The sequence below is a fragment of the Dunckerocampus dactyliophorus genome, chromosome 4, assembly GCF_027744805.1.
Source record: "Dunckerocampus dactyliophorus isolate RoL2022-P2 chromosome 4, RoL_Ddac_1.1, whole genome shotgun sequence".
NCBI lineage: Eukaryota > Metazoa > Chordata > Actinopteri > Syngnathiformes > Syngnathidae > Dunckerocampus > Dunckerocampus dactyliophorus.
Genome location: NC_072822.1, coordinates 32392866 through 32414608, shown reverse-complemented (window position 1 = coordinate 32414608; position 21743 = coordinate 32392866). Strand labels below are relative to the sequence as shown.

General features: G+C 48.4%; 4 non-coding genes and 2 pseudogenes across 4 annotated transcripts; 3 read left to right on the top strand and 3 right to left on the bottom strand.

Annotated features, from left to right (window-relative positions):
- Positions 1-151: 151 nt before the first annotated feature.
- LOC129180658 (U2 spliceosomal RNA) lies at positions 152-359 on the bottom strand (annotated as a pseudogene).
- Positions 360-7146: 6787 nt separating this feature from the next.
- On the top strand, positions 7147-7310 carry LOC129180698 (U1 spliceosomal RNA). Its single transcript, XR_008570294.1, has one exon. It is a non-coding gene; the product is annotated as a U1 spliceosomal RNA (small nuclear RNA).
- A 1979-nt stretch (positions 7311-9289) lies between these two features.
- Positions 9290-9497, bottom strand: LOC129180657 (U2 spliceosomal RNA; annotated as a pseudogene).
- A 6791-nt stretch (positions 9498-16288) lies between these two features.
- On the top strand, positions 16289-16452 carry LOC129180697 (U1 spliceosomal RNA). The gene has a single exon (XR_008570293.1). It is a non-coding gene; the product is annotated as a U1 spliceosomal RNA (small nuclear RNA).
- A 1982-nt stretch (positions 16453-18434) lies between these two features.
- Positions 18435-18625, bottom strand: LOC129180625 (U2 spliceosomal RNA). Its single transcript, XR_008570251.1, has one exon. It is a non-coding gene; the product is annotated as a U2 spliceosomal RNA (small nuclear RNA).
- A 1378-nt stretch (positions 18626-20003) lies between these two features.
- On the top strand, positions 20004-20167 carry LOC129180696 (U1 spliceosomal RNA). Its single transcript, XR_008570292.1, has one exon. It is a non-coding gene; the product is annotated as a U1 spliceosomal RNA (small nuclear RNA).
- Positions 20168-21743: the final 1576 nt, after the last annotated feature.

Here is a 21743-nt window from a genome sequence, read left to right as displayed (position 1 = left end):
TATTTTCCACAGCGTACCGCCACCTGCTCGGGTGGCACCAAACGTAAACACTTTCATTGGTCTTTGGTGAGCATCGCACGGTATCGGGCAAAACATGCCGGATGCTGTCAAACGACCTGCGTGAAGCTGCCTTTGCTGTCAACATGAGAAGGAGAAGTGCACCGCTCCCGGAGATACTGCAATACCAGGTCGATGCGTGGAGCGGACGGCGCAAGCCCCGAGCTCAGCTCCCTGTCCCAAAAAGCAATTTAATATTTGGTCCCCAGATAGGAGACATATCAGATATTAAACTGATAAGAACAGATTTTTTTTTTTTTTTTTTTTTTTAACATGTTTATTGTCACTGTTACAAAAAATTTACCACATTTCAAAACATTTTTTAAAGATGCCTTTTAAAATTCAATTATTTACAACACCAATAATTTAAGTAAAAATAAAATCAGTAAAAATTCTGTAAAATTAAAAGTGTTGCAGGCAGCAAAATGTGTAAAATTTATACAGACCATTTTAAAAAGTCATAATAAGCTTCAGTGTCGTCTGTTGCACAGGAGTGCAGTGAGTCCTTATCAATAGTGAGTTCACCCCACTCTCCCAGACAGTAATTCTCCAGGACGCTGCCAGGACGTCCCGAGGCCCTCATCCTTCTTCATTTCTCCCTCCTTCCTCTCCCGGAGAGCCAGGCCGTCGTTGCCGAGACCTTTGCTGTGAAGCTCCGGGTGCCACCTCCGGGTGGGCACAGACGACTCTTCTTTGTGACTGTGTCCTTGGCCCGCCGCTTGCAGCTGTCAGAGTCGCTGCAGCCATTCGGATCACAGCCACGGGGGGGGTCTGTCTGTGCCTCCTTACCAGCAAGTTGCGGGAGGTCCAGATGGCGTCTTTGATAGCGGCGAGGGCGAGCCACTGCTTTTCAAACTCCTTGCAGTTTAACTTCTGGTGGCTCGCCCCATAGAGCACGAGCTGTGCGTTTAGGACCTCCCTTGCTGGCAAGTCCGGGAAATTTAGGTCGCCGGCTGTCGCCCACAGGTCTCTGGCAGCACTGCACTCCCAGAGGAGATGCCGCACCGTCTCAGGGGCACCACAACCCGGTCGGGGACAAGTTGAGTTTGCTGCCATTCCTCGGGAGTGCATAACGGACCTGACTGGGAGGACCTCGTGGGCCACCATCCATGCCAGGTCCCGAAGTCTGTTTGGGAGAGCCGGGTGGTTGACGTTGCGCCAAACATCTGTGGGCTCGCCGAGTGCGAGCCCGCGCACTGGACTCACTGGATCCCGCTCCTGCACAACAGAAACGACAGAGCGATGATTTTTTAAAACGTCAAAAGTTTCTTTTTCCAGATTAAAATGTCTTAAAAAGGTCCTTATAAAAGCATATGCTGGTGGTAAATTAAAGGAAACAGGTACAGTTTGATCTAAGGGGATCAGTTTGAGCCGTCTTAAGTAGGAGCCCATCCAGTATCGTGCCAGCGCTTTTGTTTTGGGATTACTGGATGGGCTCATCGCACTCATCAGGTGTAGGGACGTGTATCTCGCTCCAAGGAATATTTGGAGGTCTGGCACTCCTTTTCCTCCTTTTCCTTTTGATTTTTTCATGACTTCTCTCCTCACTCTCTCCCACTTGGAGCCCCAAAGGAAGTAAAAAATGGCTCGGTCCAGGTCTACAAGAACGTTTCTTTTGGGGGTAAAAACAGAGCTGATCAATAAAAGCAAAGGTAAAATCACAGCTTTTATGATTAAAACCTTTCCTTCCAGGGTCAGCTGTCTCAGTCCCCAAAACCCCAGTCTTTGCCTAACTTTCCCTACCACGTCGCCCCAATTTGTTTCACCTCCCCCGTCCTTGCCAAATTTAATTCCCAGTATTTTTTGGTCAGTCTGTGTCACAGTCAGGGGAAGTCCCGTCTTCTCCGATTCCGTCCAGGGTCCATAAAACTGGGCTTGGGTCTTTTCTCTATTGAGTTTTGACCCAGAGGCCCGTCCATAAAAGTCAGTCAGGTCCAGTGCTCTTTTAACAGATAAAATATCCGTGCATAAAATGTTAAAATCGTCCATATATAAAATACATTTTGGTACGAGTCCCCCTGGAATAGTCGCCCCTTTAATCCATCTGTCCCTTCTCAAAATCTGTGCCAGAGGTTCTATACATAAAACATACAGGAGGGCAGATAACGGGCATCCCTGACGGACACCGCAGTTAATTTGGACTGCTTTTGTCAGATTCCCGTTTACCACAAATTTGCTGGTAATATCCCGGTACAGCAGTCCCACCCACGCTACGAATCTTTCCGGAAAACCCATTCTTTGCAGTACCCTGAAAAGGTACTGGTGCGAGACCCGATCAAAGGCTTTCTCAAAGTCTAAATTTAGGACTACTAACCGAATGTTTCTGTCTCTCGCAAGACAGATGGTGTCACGAATCAGCATGAGGCTGTCTGTGATCTTCCTCCCTGGGATGGCACAGGTTTGATCCGGGTCAATCAAGTCATCTAAAAACATGGACATACGTGTCGCTAAAAGTTTACTAAAAATTTTGCAGTCACAGTTTAAAAGGGTAATAGGTCTCCAATTTTTAAGATCGGTCTTGTCTTTTGTCTTATAAAGGAGTGTCACTATCCCTACTCTAAAACTGTCAGGTAGTCGGCTACTTTGTTCAAATTCCTTAAAAACAGCGAGTAACTCTGGTGCTAAAATATCCCAAAAAGTTAAATAAAATTCCAAGGGGAGCCCATCCTCACCTGGGGACTTCCCCTTCTTAAAAGCCACGACGCATTTATTTAACTCTTTGAGAGTAAAATCCTGTTTTAAAAGCACATTTTCGCTCACTGATTTTTCAATAAAACCTAAAACTTCTAAAATAGCTTCAGGCTTTGTATTTTTAGTTGCATAGAGTTCTTGATAAAAGCGTTCTATTGTTTCATTTATTTCAGTTGTTGTTTCCACTATGCGCCCTTCTTTATTTTGTAATTTTTAAAATACCTCCTGGCTTGCTTAGGATTTTTTTAAAGAAATAGCGGGTGCATTTTTCCCCTTCTTCTATTTCTTTTTCCTTGCTCCTTAAGATAACACCTTTACTTTTGATTTTTGCTAGAGTAGCCATTTCATTTTTTACCTGCTTGATTTCTTCCTTGAAATTCAGCCCTTTTAGTGTTAAGTTAAAATAACGTTGTAAGCGTTTTTGCAGTCCTATCATGTATCTTTTTTCTTTGTAAGATTTTTTCCGTCCTGCTTGTTGAAAGAAAAGCCGGGTCCTTAACTTCACCATTTCCCACCACTGTGCTCGTGAAACATGCAAGTCTTGAAGGGTCTGCCAGTCCTTGAACCGCTCCCTGTACTGACTGACCAAGTCTTGATCTTCCAGCAGGGAGCAATTCAGTTTCCACGGACCTCTTCCCACTACCACACCCGAGGGGAGTGAGAGAGTGCAGGAGAGAATCAGGTGATCAGAGAAAAAGACAGGGGTCAATCTAGCATCAGTAGGTGGCCAATCCCGTGTGAATATGTAATCTATGCGAGAGGCTCTGGTGCTGTCGCCACTGAACCAGGTGAAGCCCTCCTCTCTAGGATGCATGGCTTTATAACAATCGTGCAGTTTGAAATCCCTACTCATGGCTTGTAATAAAACCGATGTTTTATCAACTTTAAAATCTTCTCCCGCCCCCCTTCTGTCTTTCCTGCTTAAAATGCAATTAAAATCCCCCCCCACCACTATAGGTACCCGGCCTAACATGTGGGACTGCAAGTTTTCTAAAAAATCATACCTTTCATTTTTTTCGTTAAAACCATAAATATTTAAGAGGTTAAAATCCTGTCCCATAAAAGTCAAGTGTGCTGATAGTGCTCGTCCCTCTCTCACCACGGTGCTCCCCTTCACCGTAACGTGGGGGTTGTTGATTAAAATGGCCACTCCGTCATTTTTGTTTTCATTTGACCCGCTCCATAAGGATGTTTGTGGCCACATTTCCTCCCACTGTTTGTAGCTTTTTAAAAAGGGTAAACCACATTCTTGTAATAGAAACACATCTGACTTAAAAGTTTGAAGGAAGGATAAAACACTCTGAGCTCTAACTTTCGACTTCACACTTCTCACATTGATGGTGGAGAAGGTGAGAGTCACAAGTATGATTTTTTTTTTTTTTTTTTTTTTTTTAAAACCAATAAACAACTAAAAGGGCCTAAAAAAAATAAATAAATGAATAAAAAAACAACTTAAAATTTAAACTGTGACTAAGAAATATCTTGTGAATGAAGCTCCTCCTTCACTCCAGTTGGTGAGGGCTGGAGGGGGAGGGGCTCCCTTCCCTGTCGGCGTCTGGGTGTCGGTCTTTCCTGGAGTCTATCATTCAAAGTCCTTTTCGCCCTTGGGGTTGACTGCAAAACGATATTTAAAAAGGACAGTTCATTTGGTGAGCCTGAGGGGAAGACCCGCGGCTCCTCCATAGAACTGTCTGAGAGGACCTCTGGCCTTCCCCTCTTTTCTGATAATAGAGAAGAGTCAGAAGACAGCTCTGAAGCAAGTCTTTTGGCCTTTTGGGCATTTGGAATGGTGTCTTCTTCCACACTCTCTGATATTTCTTGGCTGCTGTCCAGGTGAGTGCACCCCTCACTTGGCAACAGGCCACTTTGAGTCGTGGTTTCCTGGGCTTCTGTAGGCTCCGCCCTCTCTCCCGCCTCACCTGATTCCTCTCCTCCAATCACAGGTTTTGGCGGGAGATTTGAATTTTCAACAGTTTCAGAGGCCTTTTGGGCCCTCACATTTTCCTCTCCTATTTCCTCATTTTGTTTTCCTTTCCCAGCCTTCAGCTTGTTGGCAAATGATTTTGGGCAGTCTCTGAAGAGATGATTTGAATCTCCACAGAGGTTGCACCTTCTGCCATTGGTACATTGTTCAAAAGTGTGACCAATTTCTCTACATTTTCGACACACAGTCTGCTGACATGCCTCTGCCAGGTGCCCGTGCTCTCCACACTTGCGGCAGAGCTTGGGCTGACCCTGGTAGTGTATGTAGCCTCGGTTTTCTCCCAGAACTATCATCGATGGGAGATGTTTCAGGCCCTGGAAGCCCTGAGGGTCCTGCCATTGTTGGATGGGGACCCTCCAGGCACAATTCCAGATGCCGTCTTCGTCTCTCACCTTCATAGCCTGGCCTTTAACCGTGCAATATCTTCCCAGCCAAAAACAAATGTCGTCTGCGGTCACTGTCTCATTAAACATTCGGACAATAACAGTTTTAGCAGCATTGTCAGTCAGTTTTTCCACATTGAACACAGACAACTGGGGTTTAGCATCCTCATACCTTTGCCAAAAATCTCTCAGAGTTGCAGCAGACTGAAAACTTACATCAAAGCCTTTGTGAAAAGGCAGTGTCAAAATGCAATTCAGATCTTCCGGTTTGAATTTCAGGGTCTGTTGGATGATTTTCCGGGAAAAGTCCAGTCTGGACATTCCAACTTCTTCACCATCCACTTGCTTGAGTGTAAAACGCACGCTGTGGTGCCTCCGCATACCGGCATGGCTAGCCGACATGATGGAGGCACCACCAGCTAAAATGAAAAAAAGTATGCAATAAATACAATTAAAACAACAGATAAATAACTAAAAACCAATTAGAAAAAATTTACTTACCTTTAGTTGCTGTGAAAACAATAAAGTTATAATGCACTGTAAAGTGCCAAGAATGTCCTCCCAATGACTGGCAGAATCCTATGCCACAAAAGCATACAATTCCCCACCCGTAGGAGGTGACCGCAGTCTTAGCCAAAAGGCCGAGAAGCGATAGCATTGAAAGCTCAGAGGGGAGCATGTCATTTCTGACAAAACAAGCTAAAGTCCCGGTTGCACACACTGACTTACGACGACCTCAAACGTCAACACGCTGTTAGATGTAGTTACATATAGGCGCCTCTCTTGGCACATGTTAGATAGTGTGACCGGAGCAGACTTGTGGACTCGCTGTATCTTTTCACTCGGCCTTGGCTTTTCTTTTCCACACCCTTTTGCACACTCATTATCGAGCGGCTCCAAGCAGCTAAGACCACCGGGGCACACATAGAGGCATAGGACAGGAGGTAAAAGCTAGGTAAAAGACGTCTGACCAGAAGTGCCTCGGACTTGCTCCTGCACCCGCTTAGAAGACGAGTCCCCGCAGCTGTGTATCATTCTTCCTGGTGCATTCAACTGTTGAAATTGAGCTATCGTTTCCGAGACTTATTTGGAAGCACGAAAGATAACGAACCAAAGACTTTTGATGCCAAACGACAACCCCGCGCGCACATTGTAAACAATAAAAAGATGCACCTGTGTTGTTTTGCAGCCATAATATCAAACCAGTGTTTCGTGACCCATTCGTTATTGAAGCTCATGCGGTGCACGTCGGTCTATGCATGAAGCGGCAATAAACTGATTTTACTCAGCCACATCAGAATAGTCCTCGGTAAGCACACAATGGAGGCCACAGTCCAATGTGAATATGTTTGAAACAGTGACGTGGACTCAGTACTCCAGTCTCCCCGTGGAATGCCTGCAGCAACTGGACTATGCCACTTGCTGTCGCTGTCTTTGCTCAGCATGAAGCCACAAGAGTGGAATGTGCAACACAGCCTCACTCTTTGACATAACGAGAGTACTGTCCTTATTAATCCTATCGCCAGTATGAGCAACTACAAAAGTATTTCAGTGTCATTTGGCTTGTGCATGTGATCGCGGGAGAGCGCCGACGCGGCATAATACAGAACGCATTCCCATAATGCATTGCTCCGGCGTCAGAAGATTGCGTGGAAACTAGCTGCGGCACTCAAACTTCTGGCTAATGAAGTAACAACTCTGGTAACAACAATGTCACATTTCCTTTGTCTGTTGCCCTTCACTTTTGCTCTACTTTCTGACATTTGGACCGCAGAGACGGCGGCGTCAGGGGAAAGATGTGAAGGCGAGACGCCACCGGGAAGTGTCCAGAAGGCCAGAGCGTCCAAAATCACAAGGCCGGTCGTGGCTGTAGGAGGTGCCTCCGAACGTGTGGCGTCCGTCGAGCGCAAGGGCAGATGCTGAACTTGGACACAGGTCCAGTGCGTGTGTTTGTTGTGAAGCAGCCGATGACACCACCACTTAGCATGCTGCGTGTGTGAGAGTCTCGTCTGAGTGAGACTCGTCCAACTCATACTTACCTGGCAGGGGAGATACCATGATCAAGAAGGTGGTTCACCCAGGGCGAGGCTCAGCCATTGCACATGGGTTGAGCTGACCCCTGCGAATTCCCCAAATGTGGGAATCTCGACTGCATAATTTGTGATAGTGGGGGACTGCGTTCGCGCTCTCCCCTGATGGCGTGTTTAAAACAACTTGCAGGTGCAGTCTTGCGCAAAGCTTCTGGGCTTGCGGCCACATCCCCGTTTGCGCAAGAGCGGGGAATGACGAGCCCAGAACTTCCAACGCCTACTGGGAAGGTCTGTACGACCACGGATGACAACCACCCAGCAATAAGGCTCGCCTGCACTCAGGCGGGAAAAGTGAAATAAGAATTTCTCCAGTAGCATTCTCACCCGGACAGAGAAAGCTGTGTCGGCCAAGTGAACTCAACTTTACCGGCACACCGGAACCGCTCCCCACAGTGGACCTCAACACAGCAACCAATTCGGTCGTCGGAAACAACCATCGACCTGAAGCCGAAGCAGATCAAATTGCTGTCGTTCTCGTCAGCAGCCTTCCCAGCGCCATGGTAACTGCTTCCGATCTTCCTGTCTTGGAGGAAGGAAGGAAAGTAAGGAAAGCAGCGAGACCCTTGAAGAAGAACCATGACACGGCGAGCTTACCAGGAGACAAGGGAAGATGCAGAGTCATCCTCAAAACCGCAGCTCGCAAGGCCAACCTAACGGCTCTGCTCGGTGACGACACTGAACACGAACGACCGAAGAGCAATCCCACCGGTGAATACAAGAAGATCACGGAATGTCTTCAGAGGCCGGGAAAAAAGAGGACGGTGTAGAGTGTCACACGTGCTACCTACCGCCTGCATCCCGGAGAAGTCACACCTTGCATTTACGGACTGCCCAAAATTCACAAGGCGGGAGGTCCACTCAGGCCTGTTGCCAGCAGATTCGACTCTTCCACGGTCAGTATTGCCAAATACCCAGCCACCATTCTGGCCCCACTGCTTGGCAGTACCCCACCCCATGTCCACAGCTCCACAGACTTCACTAATGAGATTCAGACCCTCAGGTTATCTCCGGAAGAGACCCTGGTATGAGTCGACATCACCTCCCCGTTTACACCTATCTCCACCACTGCAGCAATAGACACTGGCAGAAGAAGGGCAACAGTAGCACTCCAGCCTCCAAGACACAAGCAACCTCACTCCAGAGCAAGTATATGATTTCCTGCAAATGTGCCTTAAGGGCACATGCTTGCAATTCCGTATGTGTTTCTACAGGCCAAGACATGGCTCTGCCGTGGGCTCACCGCTCTCAGCCGTTGTGGCTATCGTGTACATGGAAGACGTGGAAAGAAAACTACGGGGATCCTGCACAGGAACTAAAGACAGCCACTGCTTCCGATGTGTGGATGACACGCGGGTTTGCCAATCTTCGGACTGTGAAGTGCGGCCGGGGATGGATGGAAGCCTCAACATTGAGGTCTACGGTAAACCTACCCGCGCTGGCCCGTTCCTACGCTTGTACCGCCTTCGCACACTGGAACCCAAGCTAGGAGCTGTCAGAGCCGCAAACAACAGAGCAGAAAATAGCCCTAACCGAAGGAGCAGACACGCATTTTACAGGCTCTAACCACCTGTGGCTATCCCAAAGTGGCTCTATGTCAAATCCAGCAAAGGAAGGGCCACGACACCTGACCGCGAGAAGCAAAACAGAGGGCGGAAAGCCGCGGTCCCTTACTTGGTTGGTTTGTCGAGGAAACTCGGAAGGCTTCCACCAGACGAGACCATTTTGTCAGATTCCACCCAGCTGTCGATCACTGCGACACCCGCTGGCCCCTGGGAAGTGCGCAAGAGACCCGAGTATCAGGAGCCGGTGGAAGAGTGCAGGAGGCATGGCCGGAGAACACGCTGCTTTATGCATTGTGCTCCCTTTGTAAGGTGTTGATGCTGCTGGGAAGGCAAAGAGGGTCCACGGAGGGCGCAGACACTGTCGCAGGGCATATTTTCCACAGCGTACCGCCACCTGCTCGGGTGGCACCAAACGTAAACACTTTCATTGGTCTTTGGTGAGCATCGCACGGTATCGGGCAAAACATGCCGGATGCTGTCAAACGACCTGCGTGAAGCTGCCTTTGCTGTCAACATGAGAAGGAGAAGTGCACCGCTCCCGGAGATACTGCAATACCAGGTCGATGCGTGGAGCGGACGGCGCAAGCCCCGAGCTCAGCTCCCTGTCCCAAAAAGCAATTTAATATTTGGTCCCCAGATAGGAGACATATCAGATATTAAACTGATAAGAACAGATTTTTTTTTTTTTTTTTTTTTTTAACATGTTTATTGTCACTGTTACAAAAAATTTACCACATTTCAAAACATTTTTTAAAGATGCCTTTTAAAATTCAATTATTTACAACACCAATAATTTAAGTAAAAATAAAATCAGTAAAAATTCTGTAAAATTAAAAGTGTTGCAGGCAGCAAAATGTGTAAAATTTATACAGACCATTTTAAAAAGTCATAATAAGCTTCAGTGTCGTCTGTTGCACAGGAGTGCAGTGAGTCCTTATCAATAGTGAGTTCACCCCACTCTCCCAGACAGTAATTCTCCAGGACGCTGCCAGGACGTCCCGAGGCCCTCATCCTTCTTCATTTCTCCCTCCTTCCTCTCCCGGAGAGCCAGGCCGTCGTTGCCGAGACCTTTGCTGTGAAGCTCCGGGTGCCACCTCCGGGTGGGCACAGACGACTCTTCTTTGTGACTGTGTCCTTGGCCCGCCGCTTGCAGCTGTCAGAGTCGCTGCAGCCATTCGGATCACAGCCACGGGGGGGGTCTGTCTGTGCCTCCTTACCAGCAAGTTGCGGGAGGTCCAGATGGCGTCTTTGATAGCGGCGAGGGCGAGCCACTGCTTTTCAAACTCCTTGCAGTTTAACTTCTGGTGGCTCGCCCCATAGAGCACGAGCTGTGCGTTTAGGACCTCCCTTGCTGGCAAGTCCGGGAAATTTAGGTCGCCGGCTGTCGCCCACAGGTCTCTGGCAGCACTGCACTCCCAGAGGAGATGCCGCACCGTCTCAGGGGCACCACAACCCGGTCGGGGACAAGTTGAGTTTGCTGCCATTCCTCGGGAGTGCATAACGGACCTGACTGGGAGGACCTCGTGAGCCACCATCCATGCCAGGTCCCGAAGTCTGTTTGGGAGAGCCGGGTGGTTGACGTTGCGCCAAACATCTGTGGGCTCGCCGAGTGCGAGCCCGCGCACTGGACTCACTGGATCCCGCTCCTGCACAACAGAAACGACAGAGCGATGATTTTTTAAAACGTCAAAAGTTTCTTTTTCCAGATTAAAATGTCTTAAAAAGGTCCTTATAAAAGCATATGCTGGTGGTAAATTAAAGGAAACAGGTACAGTTTGATCTAAGGGGATCAGTTTGAGCCGTCTTAAGTAGGAGCCCATCCAGTATCGTGCCAGCGCTTTTGTTTTGGGATTACTGGATGGGCTCATCGCACTCATCAGGTGTAGGGACGTGTATCTCGCTCCAAGGAATATTTGGAGGTCTGGCACTCCTTTTCCTCCTTTTCCTTTTGATTTTTTTCATGACTTCTCTCCTCACTCTCTCCCACTTGGAGCCCCAAAGGAAGTAAAAAATGGCTCGGTCCAGGTCTACAAGAACGTTTCTTTTGGGGGTAAAAACAGAGCTGATCAATAAAAGCAGAGGTAAAATCACAGCTTTTATGATTAAAACCTTTCCTTCCAGGGTCAGCTGTCTCAGTCCCCAAAACCCCAGTCTTTGCCTAACTTTCCCTACCACGTCGCCCCAATTTGTTTCACCTCCCCCGTCCTTGCCAAATTTAATTCCCAGTATTTTTTGGTCAGTCTGTGTCACAGTCAGGGGAAGTCCCGTCTTCTCCGATTCCGTCCAGGGTCCATAAAACTGGGCTTGGGTCTTTTCTCTATTTAGTTTTGACCCAGAGGCCCGTCCATAAAAGTCAGTCAGGTCCAGTGCTCTTTTAACAGATAAAATATCCGTGCATAAAATGTTAAAATCGTCCATATATAAAATACATTTTGGTACGAGTCCCCCTGGAATAGTCGCCCCTTTAATCCATCTGTCCCTTCTCAAAATCTGTGCCAGAGGTTCTATACATAAAACATACAGGAGGGCAGATAACGGGCATCCCTGACGGACACCGCAGTTAATTTGGACTGCTTTTGTCAGATTCCCGTTAACCACAAATTTGCTGGTAATATCCCGGTACAGCAGTCCCACCCACGCTACGAATCTTTCCGGAAAACCCATTCTTTGCAGTACCCTAAAAAGGTACTGGTGCGAGACCCGATCAAAGGCTTTCTCAAAGTCTAAATTTAGGACTACTAACCGAATGTTTCTGTCTCTCGCAAGACAGATGGTGTCACGAATCAGCATGAGGCTGTCTGTGATCTTCCTCCCTGGGATGGCACAGGTTTGATCCGGGTCAATCAAGTCATCTAAAAACATGGACATACGTGTCGCTAAAAGTTTACTAAAAATTTTGCAGTCACAGTTTAAAAGGGTAATAGGTCTCCAATTTTTAAGATCGGTCTTGTCTTTTGTCTTATAAAGGAGTGTCACTATCCCTACTCTAAAACTGTCAGGTAGTCGGCTACTTTGTTCAAATTCCTTAAAAACAGCGAGTAACTCTGGTGCTAAAATATCCCAAAAAGTTAAATAAAATTCCAAGGGGAGCCCATCCTCACCTGGGGACTTCCCCTTCTTAAAAGCCACGACGCATTTATTTAACTCTTTGAGAGTAAAATCCTGTTTTAAAAGCACATTTTCGCTCACTGATTTTTCAATAAAACCTAAAACTTCTAAAATAGCTTCAGGCTTTGTATTTTTAGTTGCATAGAGTTCTTGATAAAAGCGTTCTATTGTTTCATTTATTTCAGTTGTTGTTTCCACTATGCGCCCTTCTTTATTTTGTAATTTTAAAATACCTCCTGGCTTGCTTAGGATTTTTTTAAAGAAATAGCGGGTGCATTTTTCCCCTTCTTCTATTTCTTTTTCCTTGCTCCTTAAGATAACACCTTTACTTTTGATTTTTGCTAGAGTAGCCATTTCATTTTTTACCTGCTTGATTTCTTCCTTGAAATTCAGCCCTTTTAGTGTTAAGTTAAAATAACGTTGTAAGCGTTTTTGCAGTCCTATCATGTATCTTTTTTCTTTGTAAGATTTTTTCCGTCCTGCTTGTTGAAAGAAAAGCCGGGTCCTTAACTTCACCATTTCCCACCACTGTGCTCGTGAAACATGCAAGTCTTGAAGGGTCTGCCAGTCCTTGAACCGCTCCCTGTACTGACTGACCAAGTCTTGATCTTCCAGCAGGGAGCAATTCAGTTTCCACGGACCTCTTCCCACTACCACACCCGAGGGGAGTGAGAGAGTGCAGGAGAGAATCAGGTGATCAGAGAAAAAGACAGGGGTCAATCTAGCATCAGTAGGTGGCCAATCCCGTGTGAATATGTAATCTATGCGAGAGGCTCTGGTGCTGTCGCCACTGAACCAGGTGAAGCCCTCCTCTCTAGGATGCATGGCTTTATAACAATCGTGCAGTTTGAAATCCCTACTCATGGCTTGTAATAAAACCGATGTTTTATCAACTTTAAAATCTTCTCCCGCCCCCCTTCTGTCTTTCCTGCTTAAAATGCAATTAAAATCCCCCCCCACCACTATAGGTACCCGGCCTAACATGTGGGACTGCAAGTTTTCTAAAAAATCATACCTTTCATTTTTTTCGTTAAAACCATAAATATTTAAGAGGTTAAAATCCTGTCCCATAAAAGTCAAGTGTGCTGATAGTGCTCGTCCCTCTCTCACCACGGTGCTCCCCTTCACCGTAACGTGGGGGTTGTTGATTAAAATGGCCACTCCGTCATTTTTGTTCTCATTTGACCCGCTCCATAAGGATGTTTGTGGCCACATTTCCTCCCACTGTTTGTAGCTTTTTAAAAAGGGTAAACCACATTCTTGTAATAGAAACACATCTGACTTAAAAGTTTGAAGGAAGGATAAAACACTCTGAGCTCTAACTTTCGACTTCACACTTCTCACATTGATGGTGGAGAAGGTGAGAGTCACAAGTATGATTTTTTTTTTTTTTTTTTTTTTTTTTTTTTAAAACCAATAAACAACTAAAAGGGCCTAAAAAAAATAAATAAATGAATAAAAAAACAACTTAAAATTTAAACTGTGACTAAGAAATATCTTGTGAATGAAGCTCCTCCTTCACTCCAGTTGGTGAGGGCTGGAGGGGGAGGGGCTCCCTTCCCTGTCGGCGTCTGGGTGTCGGTCTTTCCTGGAGTCTATCATTCAAAGTCCTCTTCGCCCTTGGGGTTGACTGCAAAACGATATTTAAAAAGGACAGTTCATTTGGTGAGCCTGAGGGGAAGACCCGCGGCTCCTCCATAGAACTGTCTGAGAGGACCTCTGGCCTTCCCCTCTTTTCTGATAATAGAGAAGAGTCAGAAGACAGCTCTGAAGCAAGTCTTTTGGCCTTTTGGGCATTTGGAATGGTGTCTTCTTCCACACTCTCTGATATTTCTTGGCTGCTGTCCAGGTGAGTGCACCCCTCACTTGGCAACAGGCCACTTTGAGTCGTGGTTTCCTGGGCTTCTGTAGGCTCCGCCCTCTCTCCCGCCTCACCTGATTCCTCTCCTCCAATCACAGGTTTTGGCGGGAGATTTGAATTTTCAACAGTTTCAGAGGCCTTTTGGGCCCTCACATTTTCCTCTCCTATTTCCTCATTTTGTTTTCCTTTCCCAGCCTTCAGCTTGTTGGCAAATGATTTTGGGCAGTCTCTGAAGAGATGATTTGAATCTCCACAGAGGTTGCACCTTCTGCCATTGGTACATTGTTCAAAAGTGTGACCAATTTCTCTACATTTTCGACACACAGTCTGCTGACATGCCTCTGCCAGGTGCCCGTGCTCTCCACACTTGCGGCAGAGCTTGGGCTGACCCTGGTAGTGTATGTAGCCTCGGTTTTCTCCCAGAACTATCATCGATGGGAGATGTTTCAGGCCCTGGAAGCCCTGAGGGTCCTGCCATTGTTGGATGGGGACCCTCCAGGCACAATTCCAGATGCCGTCTTCGTCTCTCACCTTCATAGCCTGGCCTTTAACCGTGCAATATCTTCCCAGCCAAAAACAAATGTCGTCTGCGGTCACTGTCTCATTAAACATTCGGACAATAACAGTTTTAGCAGCATTGTCAGTCAGTTTTTCCACATTGAACACAGACAACTGGGGTTTAGCATCCTCATACCTTTGCCAAAAATCTCTCAGAGTTGCAGCAGACTGAAAACTTACATCAAAGCCTTTGTGAAAAGGCAGTGTCAAAATGCAATTCAGATCTTCCGGTTTGAATTTCAGGGTCTGTTGGATGATTTTCCGGGAAAAGTCCAGTCTGGACATTCCAACTTCTTCACCATCCACTTGCTTGAGTGTAAAACGCACGCTGTGGTGCCTCCGCATACCGGCATGGCTAGCCGACATGATGGAGGCACCACCAGCTAAAATGAAAAAAGTATGCAATAAATACAATTAAAACAACAGATAAATAACTAAAAACCAATTAGAAAAAATTTACTTACCTTTAGTTGCTGTGAAAACAATAAAGTTATAATGCACTGTAAAGTGCCAAGAATGTCCTCCCAATGACTGGCAGAATCCTATGCCACAAAAGCATACAATTCCCCACCCGTAGGAGGTGACCGCAGTCTTAGCCAAAAGGCCGAGAAGCGATAGCATTGAAAGCTCAGAGGGGAGCATGTCATTTCTGACAAAACAAGCTAAAGTCCCGGTTGCACACACTGACTCACGACGACCTCAAACGTCAACACGCTGTTAGATGTAGTTACATATAGGCGCCTCTCTTGGCACATGTTAGATAGTGTGACCGGAGCAGACTTGTGGACTCGCTGTATCTTTTCACTCGGCCTTGGCTTTTCTTTTCCACACCCTTTTGCACACTCATTATCGAGCGGCTCCAAGCAGCTAAGACCACCGGGGCACACATAGAGGCATAGGACAGGAGGTAAAAGCTAGGTAAAAGACGTCTGACCAGAAGTGCCTCGGACTTGCTCCTGCACCCGCTTAGAAGACGAGTCCCCGCAGCTGTGTATCATTCTTCCTGGTGCATTCAACTGTTGAAATTGAGCTATCGTTTCCGAGACTTATTTGGAAGCACGAAAGATAACGAACCAAAGACTTTTGATGCCAAACGACAACCCCGCGCGCACATTGTAAACAATAAAAAGATGCACCTGTGTTGTTTTGCAGCCATAATATCAAACCAGTGTTTCGTGACCCATTCGTTATTGAAGCTCATGCGGTGCACGTCGGTCTATGCATGAAGCGGCAATAAACTGATTTTACTCAGCCACATCAGAATAGTCCTCGGTAAGCACACAATGGAGGCCACAGTCCAATGTGAATATGTTTGAAACAGTGACGTGGACTCAGTACTCCAGTCTCCCCGTGGAATGCCTGCAGCAACTGGACTATGCCACTTGCTGTCGCTGTCTTTGCTCAGCATGAAGCCACAAGAGTGGAATGTGCAACACAGCCTCACTCTTTGACATAACGAGAGTACTGTCCTTATTAATCCTATCGCCAGTATGAGCAACTACAAAAGTATTTCAGTGTCATTTGGCTTGTGCATGTGATCGCGGGAGAGCGCCGACGCGGCATAATACAGAACGCATTCCCATAATGCATTGCTCCGGCGTCAGAAGATTGCGTGGAAACTAGCTGCGGCACTCAAACTTCTGGCTAATGAAGTAACAACTCTGGTAACAACAATGTCACATTTCCTTTGTCTGTTGCCCTTCACTTTTGCTCTACTTTCTGACATTTGGACCGCAGAGACGGCGGCGTCAGGGGAAAGATGTGAAGGCGAGACGCCACCGGGAAGTGTCCAGAAGGCCAGAGCGTCCAAAATCACAAGGCCGGTCGTGGCTGTAGGAGGTGCCTCCGAACGTGTGGCGTCCGTCGAGCGCAAGGGCAGATGCTGAACTTGGACACAGGTCCAGTGCGTGTGTTTGTTGTGAAGCAGCCGATGACACCACCACTTAGCATGCTGCGTGTGTGAGAGTCTCGTCTGAGTGAGACTCGTCCAACTCATACTTACCTGGCAGGGGAGATACCATGATCAAGAAGGTGGTTCACCCAGGGCGAGGCTCAGCCATTGCACATGGGTTGAGCTGACCCCTGCGAATTCCCCAAATGTGGGAATCTCGACTGCATAATTTGTGATAGTGGGGGACTGCGTTCGCGCTCTCCCCTGATGGCGTGTTTAAAACAACTTGCAGGTGCAGTCTTGCGCAAAGCTTCTGGGCTTGCGGCCACATCCCCGTTTGCGCAAGAGCGGGGAATGACGAGCCCAGAACTTCCAACGCCTACTGGGAAGGTCTGTACGACCACGGATGACAACCACCCAGCAATAAGGCTCGCCTGCACTCAGGCGGGAAAAGTGAAATAAGAATTTCTCCAGTAGCATTCTCACCCGGACAGAGAAAGCTGTGTCGGCCAAGTGAACTCAACTTTACCGGCACACCGGAACCGCTCCCCACAGTGGACCTCAACACAGCAACCAATTCGGTCGTCGGAAACAACCATCGACCTGAAGCCGAAGCAGATCAAATTGCTGTCGTTCTCGTCAGCAGCCTTCCCAGCGCCATGGTAACTGCTTCCGATCTTCCTGTCTTGGAGGAAGGAAGGAAAGTAAGGAAAGCAGCGAGACCCTTGAAGAAGAACCATGACACGGCGAGCTTACCAGGAGACAAGGGAAGATGCAGAGTCATCCTCAAAACCGCAGCTCGCAAGGCCAACCTAACGGCTCTGCTCGGTGACGACACTGAACACGAACGACCGAAGAGCAATCCCACCGGTGAATACAAGAAGATCACGGAATGTCTTCAGAGGCCGGGAAAAAAGAGGACGGTGTAGAGTGTCACACGTGCTACCTACCGCCTGCATCCCGGAGAAGTCACACCTTGCATTTACGGACTGCCCAAAATTCACAAGGCGGGAGGTCCACTCAGGCCTGTTGTTGCCAGCAGATTCGACTCTTCCACGGTCAGTATTGCCAAATACCCAGCCACCATTCTGGCCCCACTGCTTGGCAGTACCCCACCCCATGTCCACAGCTCCACAGACTTCACTAATGAGATTCAGACCCTCAGGTTATCTCCGGAAGAGACCCTGGTATGAGTCGACATCACCTCCCCGTTTACACCTATCTCCACCACTGCAGCAATAGACACTGGCAGAAGAAGGGCAACAGTAGCACTCCAGCCTCCAAGACACAAGCAACCTCACTCCAGAGCAAGTATATGATTTCCTGCAAATGTGCCTTAAGGGCACATGCTTGCAATTCCGTATGTGTTTCTACAGGCCAAGACATGGCTCTGCCGTGGGCTCACCGCTCTCAGCCATTGTGGCTATCGTGTACATGGAAGACGTGGAAAGAAAACTACGGGGATCCTGCACAGGAACTAAAGACAGCCACTGCTTCCGATGTGTGGATGACACGCGGGTTTGCCAATCTTCGGACTGTGAAGTGCGGCCGGGGATGGATGGAAGCCTCAACATTGAGGTCTACGGTAAACCTACCCGCGCTGGCCCGTTCCTACACTTGTACCGCCTTCGCACACTGGAACCCAAGCTAGGAGCTGTCAGAGCCGCAAACAACAGAGCAGAAAATAGCCCTAACCGAAGGAGCAGACACGCATTTTACAGGCTCTAACCACCTGTGGCTATCCCAAAGTGGCTCTATGTCAAATCCAGCAAAGGAAGGGCCACGACACCTGACCGCGAGAAGCAAAACAGAGGGCGGAAAGCCGCGGTCCCTTACTTGGTTGGTTTGTCGAGGAAACTCGGAAGGCTTCCACCAGACGAGACCATTTTGTCAGATTCCACCCAGCTGTCGATCACTGCGACACCCGCTGGCCCCTGGGAAGTGCGCAAGAGACCCGAGTATCAGGAGCCGGTGGAAGAGTGCAGGAGGCATGGCCGGAGAACACGCTGCTTTATGCATTGTGCTCCCTTTGTAAGGTGTTGATGCTGCTGGGAAGGCAAAGAGGGTCCACGGAGGGCGCAGACACTGTCGCAGGGCATATTTTCCACAGCGTACCGCCACCTGCTCGGGTGGCACCAAACGTAAACACTTTCATTGGTCTTTGGTGAGCATCGCACGGTATCGGGCAAAACATGCCGGATGCTGTCAAACGACCTGCGTGAAGCTGCCTTTGCTGTCAACATGAGAAGGAGAAGTGCACCGCTCGCGGAGATACTGCAATACCAGGTCGATGCGTGGAGCGGACGGCGCAAGCCCCGAGCTCAGCTCCCTGTCCCAAAAAGCAATTTAATATTTGGTCCCCAGATAGGAGACATATCAGATATTAAACTGATAAGAACAGATACTACACTTGATCTTAGCCAAAAGGCCGAGAAGCGATAGCATTGAAAGCTCAGAGGGGAGCATGTCATTTCTGACAAAACAAGCTAAAGTCCCGGTTGCACACACTGACTCACGACGACCTCAAACGTCAACACGCTGTTAGATGTAGTTACATATAGGCGCCTCTCTTGGCACATGTTAGATAGTGTGACCGGAGCAGACTTGTGGACTCGCTGTATCTTTTCACTCGGCCTTGGCTTTTCTTTTCCACACCCTTTTGCACACTCATTATCGAGCGGCTCCAAGCAGCTAAGACCACCGGGGCACACATAGAGGCATAGGACAGGAGGTAAAAGCTAGGTAAAAGACGTCTGACCAGAAGTGCCTCGGACTTGCTCCTGCACCCGCTTAGAAGACGAGTCCCCGCAGCTGTGTATCATTCTTCCTGGTGCATTCAACTGTTGAAATTGAGCTATCGTTTCCGAGACTTATTTGGAAGCACGAAAGATAACGAACCAAAGACTTTTGATGCCAAACGACAACCCCGCGCGCACATTGTAAACAATAAAAAGATGCACCTGTGTTGTTTTGCAGCCATAATATCAAACCAGTGTTTCGTGACCCATTCGTTATTGAAGCTCATGCGGTGCACGTCGGTCTATGCATGAAGCGGCAATAAACTGATTTTACTCAGCCACATCAGAATAGTCCTCGGTAAGCACACAATGGAGGCCACAGTCCAATGTGAATATGTTTGAAACAGTGATGTGGACTCAGTACTCCAGTCTCCCCGTGGAATGCCTGCAGCAACTGGACTATGCCACTTGCTGTCGCTGTCTTTGCTCAGCATGAAGCCACAAGAGTGGAATGTGCAACACAGCCTCACTCTTTGACATAACGAGAGTACTGTCCTTATTAATCCTATCGCCAGTATGAGCAACTACAAAAGTATTTCAGTGTCATTTGGCTTGTGCATGTGATCGCGGGAGAGCGCCGACGCGGCATAATACAGAACGCATTCCCATAATGCATTGCTCCGGCGTCAGAAGATTGCGTGGAAACTAGCTGCGGCACTCAAACTTCTGGCTAATGAAGTAACAACTCTGGTAACAACAATGTCACATTTCCTTTGTCTGTTGCCCTTCACTTTTGCTCTACTTTCTGACATTTGGACCGCAGAGACGGCGGCGTCAGGGGAAAGATGTGAAGGCGAGACGCCACCGGGAAGTGTCCAGAAGGCCAGAGCGTCCAAAATCACAAGGCCGGTCGTGGCTGTAGGAGGTGCCTCCGAACGTGTGGCGTCCGTCGAGCGCAAGGGCAGATGCTGAACTTGGACACAGGTCCAGTGCGTGTGTTTGTTGTGAAGCAGCCGATGACACCACCACTTAGCATGCTGCGTGTGTGAGAGTCTCGTCTGAGTGAGACTCGTCCAACTCATACTTACCTGGCAGGGGAGATACCATGATCAAGAAGGTGGTTCACCCAGGGCGAGGCTCAGCCATTGCACATGGGTTGAGCTGACCCCTGCGAATTCCCCAAATGTGGGAATCTCGACTGCATAATTTGTGATAGTGGGGGACTGCGTTCGCGCTCTCCCCTGATGGCGTGTTTAAAACAACTTGCAGGTGCAGTCTTGCGCAAAGCTTCTGGGCTTGCGGCCACATCCCCGTTTGCGCAAGAGCGGGGAATGACGAGCCCAGAACTTCCAACGCCTACTGGGAAGGTCTGTACGACCACGGATGACAACCACCCAGCAATAAGGCTCGCCTGCACTCAGGCGGGAAAAGTGAAATAAGAATTTCTCCAGTAGCATTCTCACCCGGACAGAGAAAGCTGTGTCGGCCAAGTGAACTCAACTTTACCGGCACACCGGAACCGCTCCCCACAGTGGACCTCAACACAGCAACCAATTCGGTCGTCGGAAACAACCATCGACCTGAAGCCGAAGCAGATCAAATTGCTGTCGTTCTCGTCAGCAGCCTTCCCAGCGCCATGGTAACTGCTTCCGATCTTCCTGTCTTGGAGGAAGGAAGGAAAGTAAGGAAAGCAGCGAGACCCTTGAAGAAGAACCATGACACGGCGAGCTTACCAGGAGACAAGGGAAGATGCAGAGTCATCCTCAAAACCGCAGCTCGCAAGGCCAACCTAACGGCTCTGCTCGGTGACGACACTGAACACGAACGACCGAAGAGCAATCCCACCGGTGAATACAAGAAGATCACGGAATGTCTTCAGAGGCCGGGAAAAAAGAGGACGGTGTAGAGTGTCACACGTGCTACCTACCGCCTGCATCCCGGAGAAGTCACACCTTGCATTTACGGACTGCCCAAAATTCACAAGGCGGGAGGTCCACTCAGGCCTGTTGTTGCCAGCAGATTCGACTCTTCCACGGTCAGTATTGCCAAATACCCAGCCACCATTCTGGCCCCACTGCTTGGCAGTACCCCACCCCATGTCCACAGCTCCACAGACTTCACTAATGAGATTCAGACCCTCAGGTTATCTCCGGAAGAGACCCTGGTATGAGTCGACATCACCTCCCCGTTTACACCTATCTCCACCACTGCAGCAATAGACACTGGCAGAAGAAGGGCAACAGTAGCACTCCAGCCTCCAAGACACAAGCAACCTCACTCCAGAGCAAGTATATGATTTCCTGCAAATGTGCCTTAAGGGCACATGCTTGCAATTCCGTATGTGTTTCTACAGGCCAAGACATGGCTCTGCCGTGGGCTCACCGCTCTCAGCCATTGTGGCTATCGTGTACATGGAAGACGTGGAAAGAAAACTACGGGGATCCTGCACAGGAACTAAAGACAGCCACTGCTTCCGATGTGTGGATGACACGCGGGTTTGCCAATCTTCGGACTGTGAAGTGCGGCCGGGGATGGATGGAAGCCTCAACATTGAGGTCTACGGTAAACCTACCCGCGCTGGCCCGTTCCTACACTTGTACCGCCTTCGCACACTGGAACCCAAGCTAGGAGCTGTCAGAGCCGCAAACAACAGAGCAGAAAATAGCCCTAACCGAAGGAGCAGACACGCATTTTACAGGCTCTAACCACCTGTGGCTATCCCAAAGTGGCTCTATGTCAAATCCAGCAAAGGAAGGGCCACGACACCTGACCGCGAGAAGCAAAACAGAGGGCGGAAAGCCGCGGTCCCTTACTTGGTTG